Consider the following 7,247-nt stretch of genomic DNA (forward strand, 5'->3'; position numbering starts at 1 on the left):
TTTGTGACCTAAATTGTATTTTTAACGCACTGTTGTTAATAAAACATGAAGAGTAAAATAAATTTTATTTACGTAAGTTTGATAAAAAGAAGATAAGGAATTCATACGATTTTGCTATTTTAAAACGCTCTAAAAATAAAATAAATTAACAATGGACGAAATAATTTATTTCTGATAAAATAATTAAATTTTAACCTTTTGACCGGCAGATTACGCCTCTTGAAATTTAGACAAAATTTAGGTAGGTCGGAGACAATAAGGAATTTTAGTGCTAAGGGAAATAGGATATAAAAAATGTGTTCTTACGGAGTTTCCTCTAAAATGTATGAAAAATTCATACAAATGATTACTTTGTGACGTCGCAAGTTTTTCTAAATCAATCTATGATACTCGTAGTCTTTTGATAGGTTGCCCGCATAAAATGACTTTAGATAAAATTAAAATCATTGACTTATTTATTTTGACATAAACGGCATAAACTGCTTTTAACATATATTGAACATAAATATGAAAAAAAAATACATAACAAAAAATTATAAAATTGCATAACTATAACAATAGTAACAAGTGGGTAAATACACATAAGCAACCAAAAATATTAACGAAATAAATACATAAATATGAAAAAGCAAAAAAGGAAAACATGTTTAAATATAAAGACAACTTTAAGGGTTATATTGCGAGAGCAAAAAATAAATCAGACTCGTTTTATAACTATCAAGTCTAGAACCAAATATATCAGCCGTGTCCTGATTACCATATCTGTGGAGCGGTGGAGCCAAGGGATAGGCGAGTGCATGTGATAGTTGGTTCTAGAACTTGCAGAACAAAAAGGAGATTTGTGGCGGGTATATCGACCAGGTACACGGAAACACACCAACTCCAGCAAATCTGGACAGTCAATTAATGAATTGATCACATTATAAAGTAATATTAGGTCAGTTAGGATTCTTCTATCGGAAAGTTTTAAAAGATTTGCTGAAGATAACAATTGATTATAATTAAATAAAGCAGCTGGAATATGTGGTTCAAAATTAATATATTTTAGAAATTTCTTCTGGACGCGCTCGAGTGAATCAGAACGTACACTTTAATGGGGCGACCAGACTGGAGAAATATATTCTAAACGACTTCTAACCAGGCAGCAAAAAGTGACTTGATTGGTGTGATATTTTTAAATTGGCCAGTAACCCTACAAATAAATACCAACATACTTAGCGCTTCATATAGATGCGCCCATTGAGTAAAATATTTTTAAAAAGTAGTGAGATGAAAATGTACCCATAGCTACCGAGATTGTTTATTTATAGCAGGGCCTCGATTACAAACGCTATCTTCATCGGTACATATCGAGACGGTGTATAAAGTAACATCGATTTTTACGTACGAAAATGTGTATGCATAGAAGTAAGAATTGTCCAGAAACCGCATACTAGCATCAAACAGAAGGCGACAAAACTACTCATAAATGAGTAGGTTTACGTTTTGACCCATTAGTTTCTTTGTAGACGTCGCTCAGTACGCAACTCCTGATTTGAATTAAACTATGCCGTGTTGTCGTGTTGTGTCCTTTTAAAGTGTAGAAATACTGCTAGGATCTTAAGGAAACAGAATGGGATCACATTTCATATGTAATTAGCAAATGAATGTGTAAGTAGCAAATACATTACTTAAAAATTGAATTATTTTTCCATTTTAAGTAATGCATTTGCTACTTACACATTCATTTGCTAATTACACATGAAATGTGATCCCATCCGATCCTAGCAGTATTTCTACATTTTAAAAGGACACAACACGGCATAGTTTAATTCAAATCAGGAGTTGCGTACTGAGCGACGTCTACAAAGAAACTAATGGGTCAAAACGTAAACCTATTAATTTATGAGTAGTTTGGTCGCCTTCTGTTTGATGTGCGTATGCGGTTTCTGGACTATTCCTAATTCTATGGGCTTAGGTCTATGTGTATTGATATGTAAATGGGTAAAACATATCCATCTAATTCGATAATATTGCATCAGTTGTTGACCTTTAATCCGTAACGTAATATTGATTAATGAACGTGCTCATTTTCTAATTAAATAAATATTACCGATCTATAATTAACATTTAGACCGTATGCGAAAAAAACGCACCATTTTTATTCGTGGGCGTTGCAGAATCAAATCGATTTAAACAAAATTTTCCTCGCATTCTTTCCACAGCTCGCGTTCCCGCCATTAATTCGGCGCTCATTTGTCACCTGTCAAATTTGAAAAATTCTTCGCCATTTTTTAACACGTTCCGAATCCGGACGCGACAGATACGGCAGCTTTATGGCTTCTAAATTATTGTTTTTTCTACCAGTTAGGTACATTTGGGAGAGCCGTTATGGTACGAACCTACGCAGGTGTTCAGAAAATATAATAAAATGATATTTATTAATATTGTCCGCTGCCGTTTCTTAATTACAAATTGTGATGTTTTTTAATGTTTTGAAAGGTCGTTCAATTATTTTGGGAACGTTGAACCACACATAAGGCGGTTATTGGGTAGCTACTAAATAACAATAAACTTAGGTTCATACATAATGATTTGTAGGAATAGGTAGGTAGCTAAACTCTTGAATCTTTTATTGTAGATACATAGGTAGGTACTACTTATTTATTTATTTTTGTTAGTTAAGGTCTTTCGCTTCAGGTGCCAGCCAGTCCAGTGATTTTGAGATTTTCCAGGGTAAAAACACCCTTTTAAATACATATTCCATATCGACGAGCTCGGGAATCGAACCCGAGACCTCTTGTATGATAGGCAAATGAGCTGACCTTTACTCCATGAGGCGGCACTTCGACTATATTGACTTTTAACATTTCCACATAGTTACCAATTTTAATAAAATATTTTTTTCTCAGAGTAATAACTCACTAGAGAAGTCCTTTAGCTCTATTTGTTTATACTTTTACTTTTTGTACTTTTTGTATTCCTTTTTTAAACAGAATAATGTTCCCTCACTGGGGCGTCCCGTGCCGAGGGAAACATTACACAAAATGTGAAACATGCGTAAGTTATTAAACAAATTTAACATAATAATAATAATATAAAAACGTAATTAACCTAATTATCATGAACATAATTAACAATATAAACTATAAACAAACACACCAACTTGTATAGTACTAACACATGTGTAAATATTTAACTAAGTATAATCTAAAACTCGACACTGGCTAGAACACCCAGTTGGGAGGTGAAAAAGCCTATAAAAAACTAAAAAGAAGAAAAGTAGGCGTTTTTACAAATAAACAAACCTCACTAAGTTTTTCGCCGAGGTGTTGTAAACCAAATAAAGAAATGCATCCTTTCTTAATTACTAATACCAACCTAATGGAAAAAAAGTTGACATCGCAATTTATGAGAATAATATTATATTTTTTTGCAACACAACATGCCAGGAGGCCCAATTACAGTGGTAAATTACAGCATAGACCACCCAGGCTTCAGAAATATATAATTTAATGATCATGTTCTCACCGGGAATCGAACCCGGAATCTTCCGTTCGTAGGTCAAATATCGCATCACGGAAATCTTCCATCTGTTGAGTTTTCTAAAGTTTTCAAATTTTCAATTTTCAATTTTATTAATTCATATATATGTACCATATAATTAAGAATAGTCCAGAAGGAGCGTATAATAGTTTTTGAATACATCTGACTGTGTCTAATAATTCCCCCACTATACCCTACTTATATGCCCTACCAAATATAATCACAACACAAATGTAAGGTAAAAAAAATCAATCCGTTAATTTCTCTAAAATTGTATTGTGCACGCGGAAATATTGATTGACACAACAGAGTAGATAAGTAAAGGGTCATTTAATAAGAGTAATTTAAGCAATAAACTTTAAACTTAAAATATAAAACCAATTTTATTTGACATAAAACGCATATTTTTATATCATGTTAAATAATATTTGATGTTTTAAAGATTATGTCTATCAAATGTCCACCACGGCGTTGTTTAATCCGAAGTCCAATTGTCATTAGTTCAATGATTAGATGAGCAAAGTAGCGTTAAAAAATTGACTACCTTTTCAACACTAACGAAATGTCCATTTTGTTTTCTTTGACAATCTGACAGATGGCAAAATAATTCAATTTTTAAGTAATGCATTTGTTACATACACATTCATTTGCTTATTACACATGAAATGAGATTGCATCCTGTTTCTTTAAGATCCTAGCAGTATTTCTACACTTTAAAAAGACACAACACGGCATAGTTAAATTCAAATCAGGAGTTGCGTACTGAGCGACGTCTACAAAGAAACTAATGGGTCAAAACGTAAACCTACTCATTTATGAGTAGTTGAGTCACCGTCTGTTTGATGTGCGTATGCGGTTTCTGGACTATTCCTAATTATATGATATGTAAATTACTCACTCGTTATTTTTTAGAAAAAAAATGAATTTATTAAAAAATATATTATTAAATTTAACTTTAGTTTAAGTTTTCTTTGATACATATTTTTGTTTATTTCTTTATGAATAAATTATACATTTGTGGATTTATTGCCAAATTTCAAGTGATAAAATAAAGATGTTATTAAGATTATTTAAGCTTTTATATTAATCCAAAAAACGTATTATTTATAAAATCTTAATGTAGCATTATTATTCTTTTCCATTATTACTTAGCTAAATACTAGTCACTTTATGTTTATGTTAAATTACTCACAATTTTAATTTGCTATATTTATATTTAGAACATAAGGTTTTCTCACTTTAATTGTTATCTTTTATTTGTCATCTTAGATTTGTATGTTTCTTTTTTACTTTTTTGCAGTTTTAAAAAAAAAATTTTTTTTTTACTAGTTTGTTTAGTTTTAATTATTTAGTTGAATTAATTAGTTATGTTTCATATTATATATTACAGAATAAATTGTTCACTGCTGTGATTATTTCTGTAAAACTTTTTATTGTAAAAGGTTCTTTGAACCGTTGATATATAAATAAATAAATTACAAAATAAAGCATATTTATGAAAATAAATATAAAACAACCATGTGTACCGACCGATTTCAAAGCTACACAAGCTTCTTTATCAAGGTATACTTTACTAATGAATTCTACCCTATTTTATTTATACAGTGTTTTCTACATATTACACCGCTACATACTCTTCTAAAAACAACTTGTGTTTTTATGCCCCAATATCCAGAATGTGTAGATTAGTCAATTCGTCACACAACTTAGAATTCTTTGGGATAGATCTTCCGGCTTTTCATAGATCTCTTCGCCACTGAAACAGTGTGGAATGAAAATGGATTGGCATGGATAAACTCGAAGTCCTATATATTGATCGTATTTTTATTATTTTATTTATTTATTCCGGATAACTTCTATAACGCCATTTTCGTGAAAACCATCTCAAGGGCGCTGCACAAAAAACATCTCAACACATCTTGCAGCTACAAAGCGCACGGACGGTTAGAAATCAAGCCCCCATTTATATTTTACAAATAACGTGATTGGTTTTTTTTTTAAATACAGATAAGTTCTAGATTACGACATATCCTGCAGCTACACAGCGCATGGACAGCCAAAAAACTAGACCGATTTTTTTTATAGTTGAAGTTTATGTTAGATGAGTGTTAGAGTAAAGTTTATGATATTAAGTTAGTTGATTTACATAATATCAAAGCTAATATTACCGAACGTCTTGCAGCTACAGAGCGCATGGGACGGATAGCAACTAAAAATGATTTTATTATATTTACCAAAATATTCCAAATTAAATACATCAAGCTAAGTAGTTTTTTATTATTTTTTTATATTTTTTTTATTCCAGTAAAATGGCTATATAGTACAGAGCCAATTCTACCATATAAACATGAACATAATTATAAACATAACCATAAACATAAATATAAATATAAACAAAAATATAACAATAAACATAAATATAACAATAAACATAAATATAAAATAAAATTTTATATTTGCAGCACTTATGGTGGTCTTAGCATATTGCGCCATCGCTCGAACAACGGTGAATGGAACCACCCTGCAGTGGCTTGGAGAATTTCGTTATTAGAGCTTTTCAACGTTCCCATAGGCTCCAGACTCTTCGGCGAAGTAGGGCAGCGAAGGTGTTTATTCGTCCAGCTGTAAACATTTCAGAGGCACTGCAGTACCTAGGCAATCCGAATAATTGTCTGTATGAATTATTATACGTGACCCTTAATTTATTCCATGCTGCTGCGTATAGTTGTTCCATAGTTCCGCTGTATACATGGACGTCAAATACGAAGTAAAGATGATTTTCTTCACTTCATTACTGCATTACTGCAGCAATAAGTTTGGCAATTGTAAATATACATCGGCACAAAAAGTAAAAATTAAAATAAATATTAAAAAATAGCATTCCTTTGCATAATTTATTTATGGTTAGAAAGAAAAAAAAAGGGATGATCAATAAGAGCGACTATTGTGAGTTTTGAGAAGGTCCGGTATCCTCTGCTCGATTGTCAACTAACTAACAGCTTAGACTGATGTTAAAGGTATATCATCCCTTTCGCCCTAAGTGCGCTGGTTGCTTTTTGGTAAATAAATGTAGATGCACAATTAAAAAAATATATATATTTTACTCAGGAAACATACGGTTACATAGTTTTATATTTTACACAGTTAGACCAGCGAAGTTTTCATCTTTAAATATAAATATATAATTCCTCTGTACATGTGATGTCACCGAACTTCTCCTAAACGGCTTAACCCATTTACGTGCGGTTTTCAGAGAAATATAGATCTTTGCACTTTGCGTGTTTGTAGATATTAAAATCTTCAATCTAATATGTAAAAAATAAGTAAGGAGCATAAATGTTTTATTCATCGATCTACCAGGGTTGCATTCGAGGAGAATGCATTTACAAAAAAATGTAATGTTGTTTTTTGTGCATAAAAAAGGTTGTTTTTTTAATGTTTACAAACAGCATTTGTTTTTGTGGATCTCAATCAGATTCTTCCCTTAAATTCCTTATAATTTTAACATATTTATTTCTTTTTACTGGATTTTTGGTAATACTAATATAATATTAAATTCAATACATTCTTAAAAACCGTATTCTAACATAAGTACACCCCTCTGTTGGTGAGAAGACCAGAGTTTGACTTTGCAAAAAAATGGCATATTTGAAAAAAACATTTATTTTATGTTTTGGAATTCAATTATAAACAAGTACCTATGTACCTACTTAAATTCAATA

The sequence above is a fragment of the Micrasema longulum genome, unplaced genomic scaffold (assembly GCF_059751315.1).
Source record: "Micrasema longulum isolate JH-2025_06_02 unplaced genomic scaffold, ASM5975131v1 h1tg001813l, whole genome shotgun sequence".
Classification (NCBI taxonomy): domain Eukaryota; kingdom Metazoa; phylum Arthropoda; class Insecta; order Trichoptera; family Brachycentridae; genus Micrasema; species Micrasema longulum.